General features: G+C 38.6%; 1 protein-coding gene across 1 annotated transcript in view; it reads left to right on the plus strand.

The window, feature by feature from the left end:
- The window catches only part of NOL4 (nucleolar protein 4), a 2,553,475-nt gene that overhangs the window by 1,929,291 nt on the left and 603,151 nt on the right, over window positions 1-21,033 (plus strand). The gene's annotated exons all lie outside the window — the stretch shown is intronic.

Genomic DNA, 21,033 nt, shown 5'->3' on the forward strand with positions numbered 1-21,033 from the left:
AGTAATTTAGGCTTTTCAGTGCTATACAGTGGCAGGTTCTGAAAGGGCTATGTGCTACAAATTTAGCAACTTTGTGATAGCATTGCTCAAGTTTTAATTTTGGTGAAGCCTGAAGGTTAGGAAGGATGGGAGCATCATAAAGAAGAGTGAGGAGGAGATAGGTGGGGGCAAGTGTAGTTTTAGTTGCATCATTGAGAACATTTTTGCCACTGTAAAGCATTCCTAGTTTTTGATGAGTTTTTCTTATGCAGTTTTGTATAGGCAGGTCAAATGTTAGATTACCATCCTTTTGTATAGGCAGGTCAAATGTTAGATTACCATCCTTTTGTATAGGCAGGTCAATGTTAGATTACCATCCACTATCACCCCTAATAGTTTGCTATGAGAGGTGACTTACAGATTTTTTTCAAGTGTTCCAAGCTCTATTTCTTTTTTCATTATACTTTGTTTTTTTCCTATTTAACTATCATAAAGAGTTAATGTTATGTCTTTTGTTTCTTTGTGGGGAATTTTAATTAAGAAAAATTAAATGTATGTGACAGCACCATCTAAAGAAGATTACAAAGGTGGTTGCAGTTAATGTAAAGCTGGCCAGGAACAGATGTGAATTTCCATACTAGATTACAGTGGTGGTGTTTCACGGGGGAGTTTAGCTGCCTAATTGTAAAAGTAGGGATGTGATCACTTAAGCAGTCAAAAATGGAAACACCAAAAAAATGTTCTGGACTTAACCAAAAGGCAGAGAATAAAAACAGGAAACTCCTGTAGATGCAAACCACTCTTTATTAACACAAAATCCTTAAAACCACAAGCATTTTCATTCGAGTATCACCTAGACTTCTTCAGATAAAGCAAACAATGTCCCTACACATATTCCCTTTATATATCTTAATAAAACTCATTAAACAATTAATTAGAATAAATAACTGACTTGTCTTAAAGGCATATAGTAAAATAGGCAGACAACACCTTGTTATTGGGTTTAAACTGACTTGTTACATAAAAACGAATGCATATTTGTTGAAATGATACATATTTTAAAAACATATTTATATATATGCATATATATTGTAAAAAATATGTACTTATAAATATGTTAAAAATATATGTTAAAGAACATATTGTAAAAACACAGATTATAAAAAACATTTATAATAATTTATACATAGAATTTAATTGTAAAAATTGTTTTAAAAAATCATACTACATAAAATTACTCCTTAATACATAATGATAGTTGTTAGAAAGTGTAACAACAAAATATCTGAGTTTAGCAGACTTGAGTTTTAACAGTGGAACCAAAGATATATTGTCATTCAAACCTGGGGGTTTGTTAGCTTCAAAAACTATTTGCCAGAATGTTTCCCTGTATTCCAGCTTAGATTCCCAGGGTCCACCCTCAAATCCTTAGGTACAGGTTCAATAACAAAGAAGGAAAATTTTGCCCTAGTACATGTCAATAGGTTCATAGATTAGTACAAGGCTAACTGCCCTTGTGGGCCATTTTAAGCCTAGCCAATTACCGTATGTAAGAATCAAACCCTGCACCTTATGTTTGTAAGGCTAACGCCTTAACCATTACACCAACCCCCACTGTATGCCTATATAATGCATTACTGTTATTTTTCTTATTAATATCATTGGCATGTTCATAAATCTTTCTTTTTAATTGTCTTTCAGTTTTACCAACATAAAAACTTTCACAAGCCCCACAGGTAACCAAATAAATTAGACCCTGGGAATTACAGTTAGAATATGTAGATGCTTTAAGTAATTTATTCCTAGCAGTGACCAGAATCTGTTCTTTTTGTGATATATAATTACACTGTGAACATGCCCCACATTTGAAGGACACTTTCCTTCTATTGGAATAAACTTGACAATTGTTAGCATGTTCTAACAAACTTTTGATATTGTGGCCTCTCCTAAAAACAACTTTAACAGGTTTGTCCTTCAAGTTAGAAAGGTCCGTCAATACGGAAAATCTTTTCCATTCTTTTTCCACAATATTTTTTATCTGGTATGCATTAACAATAAAGCCAGTAACAAAGGCTTTACCATAACCTGATTGGTCAACAGTTATAGCCTTATTATTAAAGCTATCTCCTAGACCCAAAACTGGACAATATTTATCTTTTCCACCTTGGGTGACTTATTTTCTGATGTTAGCAATAAGTTCCCTGGGATATCCTCGATCAAAAAACATACCTTCCAGTTTAACACATTCTTTTTCATAGTCCTCATCCAGGGATGTCATCTGACATATACGAACAAATTGTCCCTTGACTATGCTCTTTTTTCTGAAAAAATGGATGTGAACTAGTATAACTGATGTATGTATTGGAAAATGTAGGTTTCCTATACACCATAGACTTGAGATCTTGTTCAATTGTGCAAATAGAAACATCCAAATAATTCACATAATGTATAGTAACCTTATGTGTGTATTTAAAAAAAGTGGTAGTATGGTTTAAATATTGCATAAAATCTTCCAGCTGTTCAAGGCTACCTACCCAAAAAATACATTCCGCATCAAAGAATCGAGCATATAAAGTCCAGAAATCTGAACAAATACTATTATGCACATATTTTTCTTCCCATACTGACAAGATAATATCTGCGTATGTAAGGGAGCAACTAGCCCCATAGCAACCCCAGTTTCCTGGCAAAAAAAACTCTCCCTCAAAGAACATGAAATTGTTCTTAAGTATATGCTCTGCTAACTCTAAACATAGTAGTATGTCATTTTCTGTAATCCCAGTTTTGTTCCTCAGGGCTTCCTCCAACCAAATTAACCCCTATATTGTGAATACAGAAAATGACATACTACTTTTAACTATTTGTTGATTCTTTGTGCATCTTGAGGTGCACAGACTTTGAGTATTATTGTGGGGTCATATACTAGGTGAATTAGTGATTGTGAAGCTTATTGTCATGGATCTGGACTCAATCATACATGGCCTTTGTGCCGATAAGAATGATATCGGGGTGTTTGGACCATCAGGTCAGGATGAAAATAATCTGGATATTGAGAATATGGATCCAATAGATGGCTGCAATTAACTGTTTCAGAACCTAGGCAAAGGTATGAAAACCCTACGTACTAATGTCTGGCACTTTAAGTTATTTAAGGCTTATCTTAATAAAAATATTACCCCTAGGGGTTGAGGGTAAAAATACAGCCTTTGGTTGGCAGGTTAGATGACGCACTCACAAGGGAATGGTGTGAAGTACAACAGAAGGCTTCTTTATCTTTTGTTGAAATTTTACCAACTATTAATGAACGTATGATCGATGAAAATGCTAGGGAAGTCAGGATACTTTGTGGTGATTTGAAAAAATATGAGGGGCAACCTATCTATATTACTTGCCTTAATAAACTGACCAAAGATCTGATGGCCTTTGAAAAACAGATTAAAGATAAAAAAATACGTAAATATAATAGGGATACCTCTGATTACCAAAGGGGCAAGCCCTTTGAACACCAAAGGAATGTTACATTTTCTGATGGGGGAGATTTTACTACTACTCATACTAGGAGAAAAAGACCCGGATCCATTTTAAGAAGATAATCACTCAGCCAAGTAGTACCTCTGGGGATGAGTTGTCAGCCACTGACATGGACAATTTTAACACACAGGCCTCACCGACACCTAAGAAACCATGGAATACGGACCATCCTTTAGAACTAGCAGGCATATGGGTGGGAGGATACACAAATGCAAGTACAATAGCGGGACTTCTACAAACATTGTTGACGCAGTAGAATATGATCGTAACATTCATAATATTTCCGCTGTTGTGCTAGCAGATGAATAAAAGAAACTACTTAATAAAAGTCTCAATTATGTCCCCGTTTCTTTCATTGATGAAAATATTATGGTAAATGATGTTCTTGATTTTTGTCGCAGGCTAAACCTTAAAATGTTTTTTGGTTCCAGGGACTCTTCTCAAAGGTCCACAGAATTTAGGTTTGTTAAATCAGGATTTGTGCCTCCCATGAACAAATATGCTGGTGCCTTTCAGCAGGCAGTTCTCAAAGATCTTCATTTTGGGTTGTGCCATTCCCATATGTTGCATCATAATCTTACAGTTGGGGAACAACTAGCTCTTACTGAACTTAAAAATAATGCTAACATTGAAATCATTCCTGCAGACAAGGGTGGGGCAGTTGTCATTATGGGTACAGATTGCTATCTGGCTGAGGGAAATAGACAATTATCTAACCCCCAGCACTACATGCACATGCCCATTGATCCCACATTTAACTTTAAGAAGGAGATAGATTCATTTTTGAAATTGGCAGTTGATGAAGGCATTATTAAGGAATCTTTATTGCACCAACTAATGGTGAATGATCCACAGAAACAAATTATATATCTATTGCCAAAAATATATAAATGCCTGGATAAACCTCTGGGAAGACCTACTGTATCTGGCATAGGATCTTTGATAAAACCACTCTCTGATTTTTTGATTTATTCTCTTAAACCTCTATTAAAACATGTGAGAGCACACATCCAGGACACTACAGAATTTCTTAGGATCATATCAGAAACTCAACTTGAACCAACATGGTTACTCTGCACATTAGACATCAAGGCACTTTACACTAACATTCCTCATTGGGTAGGGTTATTGGCACTCCAATATTGGTTGGAGAGGGCTAACCTCTATTTGGCCGGCTTCAACACTTTATTGCTATGTATGGCCGAACATGTATTGTCCAAAAACATTTTCTACTTCAATGGGGAATGCTATTGGCAAACTAAGGGCACAGCGATGGGGGCATCTTTTGCCCCAATCTATGCTGATATATTTATGGGGTACCTTGAGGAGCATCTGATATATGATATTACACAGTATACATCAATGAGATGGACATTTGGAGAAGGTACCTAGACGACAGTTGGTTGGTGTGGTGTGCAGACCAACAATATCTGTTGGAGTTTGTTCAGTACTTAAACGAAAATAAATGGGGTATTGAATTTACATTGAATTGTGATATTCATTGTATTAATTTTTTGGATGTTACTGCCATTAAACAACAGGATGGTTCACATGCTACCAAGGTTTACAGGAAATATCCCCAATATAGCAATCTGCTACATGCCACTAGTCTGCACCCACATCATACCATTCATAACATACCTAAGTCTCAGTTTCTGCGTATCAAAAGAATATGCTCCAATCAGGAAGACTTTGCAGTTTCTCAGCAAGATATAATACACAGGTTTCAGGTGAGGGGCTACAGACATCAGGATATACAATCTGCCAGCCGGTGGGCATCTGACCAGAATAGGATTCAGTTATTAACATATAAGGATAGAACTTGTATGGGTGAATCTGAGCCAATTAGATTTATCATGACTTATGGACGTAATGTCAATCTTATTAGGAAAGTTGTGTCTAAACATTGGAATATCTTAATGGTCAATGAGGAGCTTAATCAGGCATTGGGGAATCAATGTCAATTTTCATATGGTAGAGGTAAAACATTGGGATCATATTTTGCACATTACAAAAAGCAGGGTAGTGGACAGTCAATGTACCATCAATTGACCATTACAGGGAATAAACTTTTGGGTTCATTTCCTTGTGGCCACTGCACCTTTTGTAAATATTTATATAAATCAAAACAATTTACAAGTAAGAATTCGGGACAAGTTTATGACATACAATGTTTTGGTAACTGTGGATCTGACTGGGTTGTATATTTGGCCACTTTCACCTGCTCAGCATTCTGTGTTGGACTAACCTCTCAACCTCTACGTATTTGAATGTCTGAACACTATAGTGACATCCATAATAAACGTCTTACCAATGCCCTATATAGACACAACACTATACAGAATACTGCCCAGTTCCGTTTCACTGTTATAGATAAGATCCAGGGAGACAAAACTAATAAATTAGGCTGGCATTCTATTCTGAATACTAAAGAAAAATAATGGATAATTAAATTAGGAGGTTTATTCTCACCAGGATTAAGTCTTCTTCTTTCGGCTTTTCCCAGTTAGGGGTCACCACAGTGGATCACCCTCCACTCATGATTAGCAGTGGAGTTTTACGGTGTCGGGTTTCCAGCCCATCACCCAACCTTCCACAGAAGGCACGCACATGCACTCATTCATGCCTAGGGCCAATTTAATGTGTCCAATCCACATACAGCATGTCTTTGGGATGTGAGAGGAAACCGAAGCACCCAGAGGAAACCCACTCGACCACAGGGAGGACATGCAGACTATGCACAGAAGGCACCCCAGCCGATGATCGAACTAGAGAACCTCTTGTTGTGAGGTGGCAACACTAACCGCTGCACCACAGTGGCTGCCCTCTCACCAGGATTAAATGATCATTTATAATCATCATGTTTTCTTTAACTGCACTGGAGGAAATGACTTAACAGGAAGTTGGGTTCTATCTAATATATATATATATATATATATATATATATATATATATATATATATATATATATATATATATATATATATATATATATATATATATGTATCTTTGTATCATAACATGTTCATTCACTGAAGAAGGCAAGTGTGCTGAAACCGGTATGATGCTATGTGATTAAGACTACTATACTATAACACTTTGGTGCTGGCCTCCTTTTTTGCATTCAGATTTTTTGGCCGGTTGCACCTGCCGTACCTGTGAAGGTGGTTGTCTTCATACTGTTACAAAACACACAGAAACACAAACATGTTTGTGCACCAGCATGCACACATACAGTCTCATACACATACACACACACACACACACACACACACACACACACACACACACACTTAAAAACACTGTTAGGTTCATAGGTTCATAGGTGTGTACTAGGCTAATAGCCCTGGAGCCTTTACAAGCCTAGCCCATAGAACTTCCCTGGCATCGTGCTACCCGATGTTAGTTCCCAGTGCCTCTAATAAATAGAGCCACTGCAGTGATCCCCGGGGTGAACTTTCTATTTCCCGTCCACTCATCAAGATTTCTCTTGAAGAGGGCCAGTGAGGTGCTCTGCTTGACATGTATGGGAAGTCTATTCCAGATCATGGGCAGTCTCTGCGTTATAAACCTGTCCCTCCAGCATGTTTTGTTGATTGTGGTAATGGGGTTGAGGTCTGTTGAGCGCGTGGTGCGGAGGGATTTGGATTTCTTTAGATACAGCATTTTTAACAGAGCTGGGTCAGAGATGGCTTTGTAAGTCAAGCAGAGATCACCTCTTAGTAGATGATATGAGACAGAGAATAGCTGTAGTTTTTTGAGTCTGCCCATATAAGACATGTGTTTAAGGCCTAGGATCCTCTTCATGAAGTACTTTTGTGGCCTTTCCAGCTGTTGCATGTGTCTAGTGAGGTACTTGCCAAATGGGGCATTATACTCGATGATTAGCTTAATGAGGGAAAAGTAGAGAGAGATGATGACCTCTTTCTTCCTGGATGCAAAACCCTTGGTAATGAGATGTGCCACATAGAAGGACTTTCTGACCACAGTGTTCAGTGGGCTCCCATCAATCATTGATGTGGTAATTAGTGAGAACTGAGTTTTTCCCAAAGAGGATGATGACACATTTTTTGGCATTAAACTTAAGGCCATGGTTTTAGCACCAGTCACTGATCTCACTGAGGTCTTTCTGTAGGATGTCTACATCACTTGGGGAGTTAATAATGGCTTCCAGCTTGCAGTCGTCTGCAAACTTGGTCAGCCAGAGTCTTTCTGTGTTGGCCTGGACTTCAGAGAAGTAGATGCCGAATAGGAGAGGACCCAGGACTGATCCCTGTGTGACTCCACTCATGACTGGTTGGCAGTCTGACTTGGAGTCCGCTACTTTCACACTCTGGGTTCTATCTGTGAGCCAATTTGCAACCCACCCAGTGATATAGGGGTTGATGCCTAGTTTGGTGAGTTTATCAATAATTCCTGAGTGGAGAATTGTATCAAAGGTCTTGGCCAGATCGCTGTAAGCTGTATGAACTGCCTTGCCGTCATCCACAGCTCTTGTGACTGACTCAAAGAAGTCAACCAGGTTGAGCAGGCATGATCTACCTTAACTGCATTAGATTTAGAGTTTGGAGATTCCCTATATCCTTGTTAATTAGGTCAATGATGATGTGCTCCATAGCCTTACATATCAGACTCATCTGGCTAATGGTGTGATAATTCCCAGGGTCTGTAGTCCTTCCCCCTTTATGGAGAGGGATAACTGTAAAAGTGCACCATTCTGTAGGGAAAAAGCATGAGGTGAGGCTGTAATTGAACAGGGCACACAGATGTGGTGCCAGTTCACTTTGTAGTTAATGCAGAACACATCCAGGGATATTGTTGGGTCCCATAAAAGCTGTATTCTTTGCCTTGGACAATGCAACTTTAACCTGTGCTGAAGTAATGCTGGGTGCCTGGCATTCCTCTGGTATTTTGACTGGTCCTTTGAGGGGGGGTAAAGTTGGCACTGAATCTGTCGGCCAGTATGTTGGCAATATCTGTTGGCTCAGCATAGGAAGTACCATTGTGCAGTAACTCAGAGCAAACTTGGGTATTGCCGTGTTGATTCTGGATATAACTATAGAAGGCTTTGTGGTTGTTTTTTAGCATCTGCCGCAATCCTGCCTTCATAGCTAGCTTTAGAGGTTTTGATGAGGGATCTCAACTTTTTGTTGAGGCTAATAAGGGAGCTTTTCCAGTCTTGGGACTTCACCTTTTTCTGCAACAGATTCTTCCTTCTGTTGTAGAGTTTATTAATGGCAAGGGACCACCAGATTGTCTTGCTTTTTTTAGAGGAGAGTGTCTTGGTTCTGCTGGGTATGGCTAATTCCATGCATTTATGTACGTGTTCATAGAGTACATTGGTGTATGATTCAGCAGACATGCATCTATTTTTCATTGACATGGGTGCTGTGTTAGCCACCTCTGTTTTTAGGAGTACAAAATCTGCATTGGAAAAGTTGTTCATGGTGGTAACCTTTACGGGGGGGGGGGGTGAGATGTGAATTTCCATGGTGATTAGTTTGTGGTTGGATCTAACGGTTGCTAATGTTTGTAATAACCAGGTCAAGGATGTTGCTTCTTCTAGTGGGGTAAGAATGAGCTGGTCCAGGGCATTGGAAATGATGAATTCCAGGAAGCGTTGGGTCAGTATATTGGTGCATGAATAGTTTTCCCAGTTGATGGAAGGGTAGTTGAAGTCACCTAGTATGTGAGTGTTGGGCTGGACCCTAATAGTTTCCAGGGTACTTAGGAATGTGGAGTGAGAGTTTTGGGACATGGTTGGGGACCTATAGCAGGCTATGACCTGAATCACCATCTTACCCAATGTTAATTGTACCTGAAGTATCTCAGATGTGTTATTCTGGGCTACTAGTCTGGAGGTGTGCATATCCTTTATGAATATGGAGGCATCACCGCCTTTGGAGCTTCGGTCCATGTTCTGGGGCCAAAAGATGTGGAATGAGTTATAGTCCGGTAGCGCAGGGGTACTTTCTGCTCCTTTAAACCAGGGCGCCGTTACAGCACAAATGTCAAAGTTCTCCACTTTGAGGAGTGCTTTGAGCAAGTGCATCTTGAGATTTAGACTTCTAGCATTGAGCAGCATGACCTTCAGATTGCATCCAAATATGCATGCGCAGACACACAAAAAACACGCACACCTGCAAGTGCACATGCAGAGATGGACACACAAACACACACATACACACATGCACGCATCTTGTTTGTCTAAGTATGCACGTTAATATACTTTTCCCCATGCCCATTCACAGAAAATATTGTACCTCTGTTGAAGTTGTGCAGTGACTCTACCAGCTATCAAAAGCACCTATTGGTGTCTTTGATGTAATTTGTTCATTGGTAGCTCACTGTGTTCAGTCCTTACAGTAGAGCTTCATAAAAGTGGAACAGAAGCAGGATTATAAAGTTTCAGGTGAGCTATCCTGAGGCTGATGATTAAAAAATTGATACAACTGTTTCAGAAGAAAATAAATGGAGTTCTTATACACCTGTGGGACATATGGCCCAAGGTGTAAAAGATTCTCTGTCAGAAGAATGTGTTAAACAAATGTTATATTGGTAATCATGATTAGAGTAAGGCAAGGTTGTACAAGTGGCCTCTGCCAATTTTAGCAAGGGACTTGAGAGTCACAAGGAAAAGCTTGTTATCCAAAATTGCTGACTTGCAGCTGATCCAAAATGATATCCTCAGACAAAAATTAAGTAGGCAGGGTGATATAGGAGAAGTCAGCAAGTGGTACACACAGTGTAGAAAAAGGTAATACAAGAATGAACTGGATAATTTAATTTTGGACTGGTCTGCCATAATATCGCTATAAGCAGCACTAAAAAGGAACTGCATAGAAGTGTATGCCTGTTTGAAGATAAAACAAAAATCAGATCAGCTATTAGGTCAGACAAAAATTGGATATACAAGAAGAAAATGATCGATATTGTACTGGACTTGTGATTCAGTATAACTCAGCAGAAGGTCACTTTAATGAGGTGCACAGTAGGGTACCTCAGTCACAAATTCCTAGGGAGCTTAGCAACAGGGAAACATGTTAAAAGTATAGTTATATATGTCAGATGATCTAAACATCAGCAGTCAATCTGAGAAGATAGCATGGCAGGACAGTATATTATGAGATGTATTTGTGCAGGTGATGAATGCAGAAAGTATGAACCTGTTGTTTGTTCATCCAGACAGATGATGAGGCTACATGCATGCCAATATTGGAATGACAGCCTGCACAAGAAAATGCCATATAAATATATGTGTATATATATATATATATATATATATATATATATATATATATATATATACACACATACATGTATCTGTGTGTGTGTGTGTGTGTGTGTGTGTGTGTATATATATATATATATATATATATATATATATATATATATATATTTATAAAATATGTATGTACATATATATATATATATACATATATATATATATGTATACACACACGTATGTGTGTGTGTAAAACCCATATATATATACATGTATGCATGTAGGTGTGTGTGTGTGTGTGTGTGTGTGTGTGTGTGTGTGAGTGTGTGTATGTATATATATATATATATATATATATATATATATATATATATATATATATAAATATATGAGAATCTGTCCAAATGGCATGCCCCAAGTGATGCAGGATTCCTGTGCCCGAAGACAATTGAAGAAAGAGCATGCCATGTATTGCACTATGGTGGTGGGAGTGTATATGATATAAACATATTAAGCATGTCACTGGAATTAAGAGTCTAAGTTGGCATAATTTGTTAGAAGAAGTGATGAGCAAATATATCATGAGGCAATGCTAAGACACAAAGAAAACTTCTGTCAAGTTATGTGGCAAAATGCATTTTTTTTCACAAAAATGGTAAGTAGCACATGGAAGAGCCTTGCTGAGGAAGTAACAGGAAAAATGTAGTGGAATTCAAGAAAGTACTAAACAGGCTTGAAGCATTTTTAGTGTGGTAGAATAGAAATAGGTTATCAGGTTATAAAAAGAAATGCAACTAATCCATTAGGGAAGGTAATGTGAAAACTATGTGAGTGAAACAATCCTTTGTAACCAACAAATTCCATAATTTTTGTTCATTAGAATTGATTTGATTCCTTCTGCTTATTCAAATCAGTCATGAGTCTATGTTTGCCTGACTGAACTAAATTATAATACTATTCATAGCACGTTAGGCTATGCGAATTTTAATACAGACATAAAATGTTTATTCACTGTGCTCACATGAGAGAAGTATACTCATAAGCAGGAATCAGGCAGTCTTGTCAGAATAAAAAGTAACTCCTACAACATTTGTGTTTCTCTTGGGAAAAAGTTTTGCAGCTTTTATGTTTCCAGCTATTTCTGCAGAGTAGTAACAGAATAACTCTGCCTCCCAAAGTGAATAAACCATTTTAAACCTTGTAGTTTTATTATTTACCAACTCATAATACAAACTGCAGCTAAAGGAAAATGTGTCTGCAGTGCCTTTTCTCATTGGGCTTAGTAGCAAATCTACAAGACTATGTCTGGTGCTAAGAAGAAGACAGCCTGGTGCATTATAAAGACCCATGGAGGTAGTGTTTTTGACCTTGGAAAGAGCATTCAAGACTTGCTTGGAGGTGATTAGAGTGGTTGGTGTGGATGTGCTAATAAGATGGGGAAATTTAGAGGGCGATAAGGGAGTAAAGTTAGATCTGCATTTGTTTGCTAATATGTTGGCTAGGTCCTCATGGAATGGTTAAGTGCTCCTGTTGTGTATTAGCTTTGAGCATTGCTGGGCATTACCTCTAAGCTTTCAGACATAACTGAAAAAGGCTTTGTGATTGTCCTTATCAGAGACAGCAATTCTCAATTCATACTTAATTTTGAAGGATTTGATTTTGTTTATGAGTTCATTGTTGATATTTTGAGTTCATCATGTCTGCTTTTATGGGCTATGGATTTCTTCCCTTATTGTATACTTTGCTTTATAATAGGGCTGCACCATAGAAGGGTTATTACTGAATATATCATTGCATTTATGTCTTATGGGAACAGATGCCTTGAAGTATGCTTTGGGGTAGGCATAGAAATTATCTGCAAATGTGGCAGCATACATGATGGTGTCATCAAGGTGAAGAGAGTGCTTAAATTTCATCAGGTCATCAGTTAGCTGAATTAGGTTTGCCTTAAAGTATTCTCTAAAGACAGAAGGGTTTTCTGGTAAGTCAGATTTTACTCTCATAGTGAGCCTTACTGAACAGTGGTCAGATTTAACCAGTGGCATCATAATAGTAGGTGTAGAGCATAGGGTGGCAAGATTGGTGAGAACTAGGTTCAGTACTTCTGAAGCCCTAGTTGGGGCTTGAACCAGTTGATCTGATAAGCTAGCATTAATGAAATCCAAGAATCATGGTACATATTTATTTGAGGTAGTGTTAATGGAGGGTTTGTTATGGCTGTTGTTTGGGTCCTTCATTTAAAGGAAGTATTAATTTGACTTTTCCTAGTATGTTGAATAAAACTGGAAGCATGCACTGTAAAAGGGAAGGATCTTTGAATTCATTAATTCACTAGTAACATTCTATGATCAGCATTCCATAAATTGAAAATGAGTTTAACAGATAACAACACAAAAAAATCAATGGAAAGCAATTATATTACATATCGTCTCACACCAAAATGTAAACTCTTGGGTTACATGCTACATGTTCAAAGTCAGTGGCAACTTGCTCAGCTGTATTGTTGGATTACACAAAACCATGTGCTTTTCCTCATATGAGTGTTTTGATGTTGAATCACACCTACCCTGCACTCCTCAACATCGAGTCACGTGTTAAGAAGCCAATATACACAGATATGTTGCCTAGTCAAACTATTGTGTATCACACATTTTATGCCAATATATCTCTATTTATCATGTACATGATGTGGAGATTTTCTCCCCGGGCATCCGCTGAAAGAGGACCTGCGTCCATTCAGAATTTTCCGGTAAACAAATGTAAATAAATAAATAAATAAATTCTGTAGACTGAAAGCAAATGTGAAAAAGTATTAATGATTTCTTAGTTGAACTATTTTTCTGGTCCAGCTCCAGTTTTCCAAGAACAGCAATGCTATTCATAATGTGAAGCACTTTTGAAATGCAGACCTTCTAGGGGGTAGAAAGTTTTCTACCTATGATGTCAAACAACATCCCAGCCCTAGGCAGGTCAGTATTCCTCCAATCTGACCTTCATGTTGTGTATTGTTATGGATGGTAAAGTTCTCATTCCGGGAATAGTATTCCCTGGATGTAATCCCCAATGACTGCTAGTGTTGCTAAGGCTACGTCGAATCACAGGGCCCTTTTGTCATGAATTTACAGATATCCCATTCTACTGAGACTACCTTTTCTATTATCAATGCAAATATTGCAAACTAAGTAAATATTCAAAACTCTAGATACATAACTCTATGAAGGTAGTGTCTTTATATATTTAAATCAGCTCCCTATTGAAATGTCGGCACTCAAAATGATGAGTGTCGAAAAGCTGAGAAAAAAAGTCCAAAAACACAGTAGAACAGCAAATCTTTAAAATCTCAATTCTCCTTAAAAAGATTCTCCTTAAAACTTCTTTTTGCAGAAGGGCAATCCCCCTACACCATCCAACTTATATATACCAACTCCAAGATCACCATATTTGAAAGTGAATATTCCAAGAAATGGAATCTCAGACTTAGTATATACAAGTCCAGTCTTTTAGCCATTTGGTCTCCACATTTCAGGACTCACTCTAGTGGGTCCTAACATTTCAAATGGTTATCATTTAAATCATATGCCATCAGCTGGTATATAGTGTTCAGAATAACAACTCATCTGCGAAAGATTTAGGTTCATATGTTTGTGGCTACTTACTAAGTTATTAATATGTAAGGCTCTTAAGAAGTCTAGCCTTATATTCCCATGACAGTTTTTAGCCCTTATATTTTGCATACAGATAACCCAGAAATGAGTCAAACAAGGATATGTTGGAACATTTACATGTTTCCCCTAACCATGAGGGACAGGGGTGCTAAACTGGGAGTGAGGTTGTGGTTACCCATCCATTCATCAAAAAATTACATTTGAATAGAGTAAGAGAAGTACTTTACTTTAGGTAGAGTTTTGTTTGTCTTTTTGGCTTTTCCCGGTTAGGGGTTGCCACAGCGGAACTCTGGTCCGCTAATGATTGGCAGTCGATTTTTATCGTGCCAAGTTGCCAGCCCGACGCCCAAGCTTCAGTGAAGGCACGCCCATTCACACATGTCTTTCGGAGGCCACTCGACTGTGGGGAGGACATGCAGACTCCACACAGAAGGCACTCCAGCCGAGAATCGAACAGGAGAACCTCTTGCTGTGAGGTAACGATATTATAAAAGTGGTATTCTCTGTGATACAAACCTATCCCTACAACATTTTCTATTTATTTTGAAAAGAAATTGAGTATTTGTTTATGATACCAGTGGACTTGTGAATGTGTAATAGATGTGACAGAACAGGGTCTGTTGAAGCTCTAAAGTTACACACTGGAAATCAGTCATAGTACTTTATTGCAGAAAAACAAATAAAGTACTGTGACTGTTTTCCAGTGTGTAACTTTGGTGCCTTAATTTACTTTTGCTGTTGTGTGTTTTTGGGCACCTCAGTGTACCTGAAGCCGTTTGAGTTTGTATCTTCTGTTGAAGCTCTGTTCGTGAGGCAAATGTCATCTCTCAGTAACCTTTATGATACCGAGAAGAGGGGCAAGGTTTTGAAACAGTCTGCTTAGTTTTTACAATTTAGTCTCTTGAAGTTAATATCTAGATCAGACTGTCAAACCTGTTTGCCTGTTTCTTGTTTATAGTACTGTACTTAGCCAAAATTCAGAGGTGCATTGCTTTGTTGCTACACTGCTATAGAATTTAGCTTGGTTATTAAAGTTTTAGAACTATTTGACATGGTAGATTATTACATCAAGATGAACACTGTAGTTATTGAGTGTCATCACTAAAATGGCTAAACATGATAGACACTTCATTTTCACCATTCCAGGCTAAGGATGAAGTCCATTGAAGCCTGTATCTAAAATCTGTATTTTACATTCCCATTAAATTAATCCAAACCTTTCTAAATGAATCTAAGGTCTGAAAGAGTGTTATTTTGTTTGGTAGTTGAATCCAAGGTTTTCAAAAAGAAACAGTTCTTATGTTGCAATTTTAGTTCATAAACTGTCATAACTTGTCCTTGGTATGAGATTCTCTTAACTTTAAACTAATAAGTAAAAATGTGTCTGTGTGTGCATTAAATGCTTTAGTAGGTCTCCTGTAATTCGTTGATATGACAGGAAGCAGATGTCCAAAGCTTTTAATCTTTCTTCATATGTTAGTCTCTCGATGTTAAGAATTGTCTTTGTAAATCTTTTCTAATTTTACTCTGATTTTAAGTTTTAAACCTTAGCTTTGGGGGACCAAAATGGATTACTGTGTTCTAAATTCATTGTTGTATGTGCACTTTCCCCACAGTGCTTGACAATCAGCAGGACTTCAACTATAAGTTATGCACATTTATTAGCTTTATCCTGCATATTCCCAAGAAAGGATTAGAGCTGGTCAGAAAAAGGAACTCATATAGGCAACCTCAGAGGTGTTTTGTGCTCTTCCTGTCATCCAGGCAATGAGTACATATTTATTAGACTTAACCCCACCTCTGAATGTTGGACTTGATGACACATATCACCACATGGAACACAATGGCCTCCCTGATTTAGGTGCATGTTTCTGTACACTTAACAATGAGATCTAATGCTGAAGTGACTAGGTGGCCATATGCTTGCTCCAGGACTGCTTTTTTGCAGCACTGGCCTTCCTCTGAGGTACTTTGGCATTAGACACTCCTGGAATGCCCTTCCCTCCAAGGATGGACATGCCCATTCTGCCCTGCCAGCTCTAGCAAACACTGGAGCAGCTAATTGATCCTGGGTCTCCTGAGTCCTAGTCAAGACTTTGGAGCCAGATGCATTGTACTCTAATTCTGATTTAATAATAGTAACATTGACAGGAATCGAAATGTTTTCATGTCTTTACCTTATGAATATTAATAGGTAACCTAACATTTTTGATCCTCTTTGTTCACCGATGTGCCTGAGACTTTAAAGGTTATAAGTCTTTCTAATTTCTGTCTTTTTAAGATATTGTTACCATCAATGAAGCTTCTGCAAAACTCATAACTTTGTTTTTAGACATGTTTATTATCATGTTATTTAAATTCGCCCATGAGTTCTGATTGTATTTGAAGAACTCCTAGTCCTCTTCACTGGTAATCATTTTTCCAGAAATGAAATCATCAGTGCGAATATTGTGAAAACTTGAACTTTTGAAGTGTAAGTTACATGGTAAATATTGAAGTGGATTGTTCCAGCAATTGATGCCTATGGAATTATTTAAATTATGGGATACTTTCAGAATACAAGCCTTCTAGTTCAACACCACCTGATCTATCAGTTTACCAATTATGAATTCAGGATATAAGTCGCTTACTAATTCCCAGAGTGTCTGATTTAGAAATAAATGATGATACAAGTCAAAGGGTTGTGAGACGTCAAAGCAAACAATACCAGCTTGAAGTTTGCAATCCAGGGCAGATATTAATTACATTGGTGTAAAAAAACTTAAGTAACAGTGGAGTATGGTGTACACATGTTGATTAAGGGTTCCTATCACATCATCAAACCTTTACAAGTTCAAACCACATATGGTCAAGACCATATCTTTGAATTTGTAAAAGTTTGAGCGTGTGAATGGAAATCTCCATAGGCGGAGTTTTCCATTCACTTCAATGTAGTGCTATCTCGGAGTTGGTATATTTAAGTAGCAGGGGGTGCAGGGGGGCTTGCCCCCCTGCTTACAACAGTTTATTTTGTTGTCCGTTGTGTTTTTTTTTTTTTTAGGTAGTCGAAGTTATGTAACTTCGAACATAATGGTTCGACCATTAGGTGTTCGAAGTTATGTAACTTCGACTATGTGATATAGACCCGTTGATTAATATCTGCCAATTGATTGCTTTTGAATTCAGACTGAAGTCTATTCAGAATACATTTTTTCATGTTTTTGCTTGTACTATGCAAAAGGTTGATGCTTCAATAATTTTCACTAACCTTTATTTTTATATCTTTGTTTACTCTGTCCTTGTCCAAGTCCTCAGGAACACTATTTCTAAGAAATTAGTTCAAAATAAATACCTTGAGGTTCTTTAATCAAGTCTTCTAAATACTTATGCCCTTATACTTTTGGTAATTATTTGAAATATTATGATGACCACTAGCCTTAAGTGTATTAAGGGCCCTGATTATTTTGATTGTATCAGCGGTTTAAATGTTATCCCTGGGGTGAAATCAAAGGAACAATCAACACATGTTGGAAAGTTGTAAACACAGGTTGCAAAGTTATAAAGGTGAACAACTAAATCCCCTACTAAGGGTCTTTTAAAGTGGTGAAATGTGCTTCCAACTTTTCCCTTGCATTGTCGATCATCTGTTCTCAATTATTTAATGAAACAGACACTTAGAACCTTGACTTGGAATATTTCATATACTCAGAAAAGGACTTTTTATTTTCTTCACATTTGTGAGTAAATTGTGCTGCATTTTAGCTTTTACTCCTCTGACAGCTAATTTAATTTATCAAAAAGGAAACAGGTGACCATCAAACTCTTAACCCAACCCATATGGTTTTGTCAAGAGTCATCATCATCTTCTTTCGGCTATTCCCATTAGGGGTACGCCTCAGCGGATCACCTGTTTCCATTTCTTCCTGTCCTCTGCATCTTGCTCTGTCTCACCAACCACCTGCATGTCCTCTCTCACCACATCCATAAACCTTATCTTAGGCCTTCCTCTTTTCCTGTTACCTGGGAGCTTCATCCTTAGCATCTTTTCCCAATATACTCCACATCCCTTCTCAGCACATGTCCAAACCAACGTAATCTTGCCTCTGTGGCTTTGTCTCCAAACCTTCCAACCTGGGCTGACCCTCTAATATACTTATTCCTAATCCTGTCCACCCTCGTCACACCCAGTGCAAATCTTAACATCTTTAACTCTGCCACATCCAGCTCAAACTCCTGCCTTTTTGTCAATGCCACTATCTCCAACCCATATAACATAGCTGGTCTCACTACCCTCTTGTAGACCTTCCCTTTCACTCTTACAGGTACTAGTCTGTCACAAATCACTCCTGACACTCTTCTCCACCCCCTCCATCCTGCCTGTACTCTCTTCTTCACCTCTCTTCCACACTCATCGTTACTCTGAACTATTGACCCCAAGTATTTAAACTCATCCTCCTTCGCCACCTATACTCCTTGCATCCTCACTATTCCTCTATCCTCCCTCTCATTCACACATATATATTCTGTCTTAGTCCTGCTGACCTTCATTGCTCTTCTCTCTAGAGCATATCTCCATATCTCCAGGGTCTCCTCCACCTGTTCCCTACTCTCACTACAGATCACAATGCCATCTGCAAACATCATAGTCCATGGGGACTCCTGTCTGATCTCGTCTGTCAACCTGTCCATCACCATTACAAATAAGAAAGGGCTCCGAGTTGATCCTTGATGTAACCCCACCTCCACCTTAAACGCATCCGTCACTCCCACCGCAGACCTCTCCGCTGTCACACTACCCTCGTACATATCCTGTACCACTCTTACATACTTCTCTGACACTCCTAACTTCCTCATACAATACCACAACTCCTCTCTAGGCACCCTGTCATATGCTTTCACCAAGTCTACAAAAACACAATGCAACTCCTTCTGACATTCTCTGTACTTCTCCATCAACACTCTCAGAGCAAACATCGCATCTGTAGTGCTCTTTCCCGGCATGAAACCATAATGCTGATCACTAATCATCACCTCCCTTCTTAACCTAGCTTCCACTACTCTTTCCCATAACTTCATGCTGTGACTGATCAATTTAGTCCCTCTGTAGTTACTACAGCTCTGCACATCACCCTTATTCTTAAAAATCTGTACCAAAACACTTTCTCCATTCCTCAGGCATCCTCTCACTTTCCAAGATTTCATTAAACAATCTGGTTAAAAACTCCACTGCCATTTCACCTAAACACATCCATGCTTCCACAGGTATGTCTTCTGGGCCAACAGCCTTTCCATTCTTCATTCTCTTCATAGCTATCCTTACTTCCTCCTTGCTAATCCATTGTACTTCATGATTCACTATCCCTACATCATCCAACCTTCTCTCCCTCTCATTCTCTTCATTCATCAACCCCTCAAAGTACTCTTTCCATCTCCTCAACACACACTCCACGCTTGTGAGTATATTTCCCTCATTATCCTTTATCACCTTTACCTGCTGCACATCTTTCCTAGCTCGGTCCCTCTGTCTAGCCAATCGGTACAGGTCCTTTTCTCACTCCTTAGTGTCCAACCTTTCTTACAACTCTTCATATGCCTTATCCTTAGCCTTCGCCACCTCTCTCTTTGCCATGCACTTTATCTCCTTATACTCCTGACTACTTTCTTCATCTCTCTGGCAATCCCATTTCTTCTTTGCCATCCTCTTTGCCTGTATACTCTTCTGTACTTCCTCATTCCACCACCATGTCTCCTTGTTGTCCTTCCTCTGTCCCGATGTGATACCAAGCACCTTTCTAGCCGTCTCCCTTACTAGCTCTGCTGTAGTTACCCAGCTATTTGGTAACTCTTCACTGCCACCCAGTGCCTGTCTTAACTCATCTCTGAACTCCACCTCACAATTACCCTTTTTCAATTTCCATCATTTGATCCTTGGTGCTGCCCTCACACTCCTCCTCCTCTTCTTGATCACCAACATCATCCTACAAACCACCATCCTATGCTGCCTAACTACACTTTCTCTGGCCACCACTTTACAGTCTCCAATCTCCTTCAAACTGGCCCTCCTATATAAGATATAATTCACCTGTGTGCATCTTCCTCCACTCTTGTATGTCACCCTATGCTCCTCCCTCTTGTTAAAATATGTATTCACCACAGCCATATCCATCCTTTTCGCAAAATCCACTACCATCTGACCTTCTGCATTCCTTTGTTTAACACCATACCTGCCCATCACTTCCTCATCCCCACTGTTCCCTTCACCAACATGCACATTTAAATCTGCTACAATCACCACTCTCTCACCCTTGGGTACAGTCATCATCACTTCATCCAATTCACTCCAAAATTTATCTTTCTCATCCATTGCACACCCAACTTGTGGAGCATATGCACTAACAGCATTAATCATTACACCATCAATTTCCAACTTCATAAACATCACACTATCCGACACCCTTTTCACCTCCAAAACACTCTTCGCATACTGTTCCTTCAGAATAATTCCTACACCATTTCTCGTCCCATCCACACCATGATAAAACAATTTGAACCCACCTCCGATACACCTAGCCTTACTCCCCTTCCATCTGGTCTCTTGCACACACAATATACCAACCTTCCTTCTGTCCATCATATCAGCTAGCTCTCTCCCTA

Source organism: Protopterus annectens, chromosome 3.part1 (genome assembly GCF_019279795.1).
Source record: "Protopterus annectens isolate FY-2018-M chromosome 3.part1, PAN1.0, whole genome shotgun sequence".
Lineage (NCBI taxonomy): Eukaryota > Metazoa > Chordata > Ceratodontiformes > Protopteridae > Protopterus > Protopterus annectens.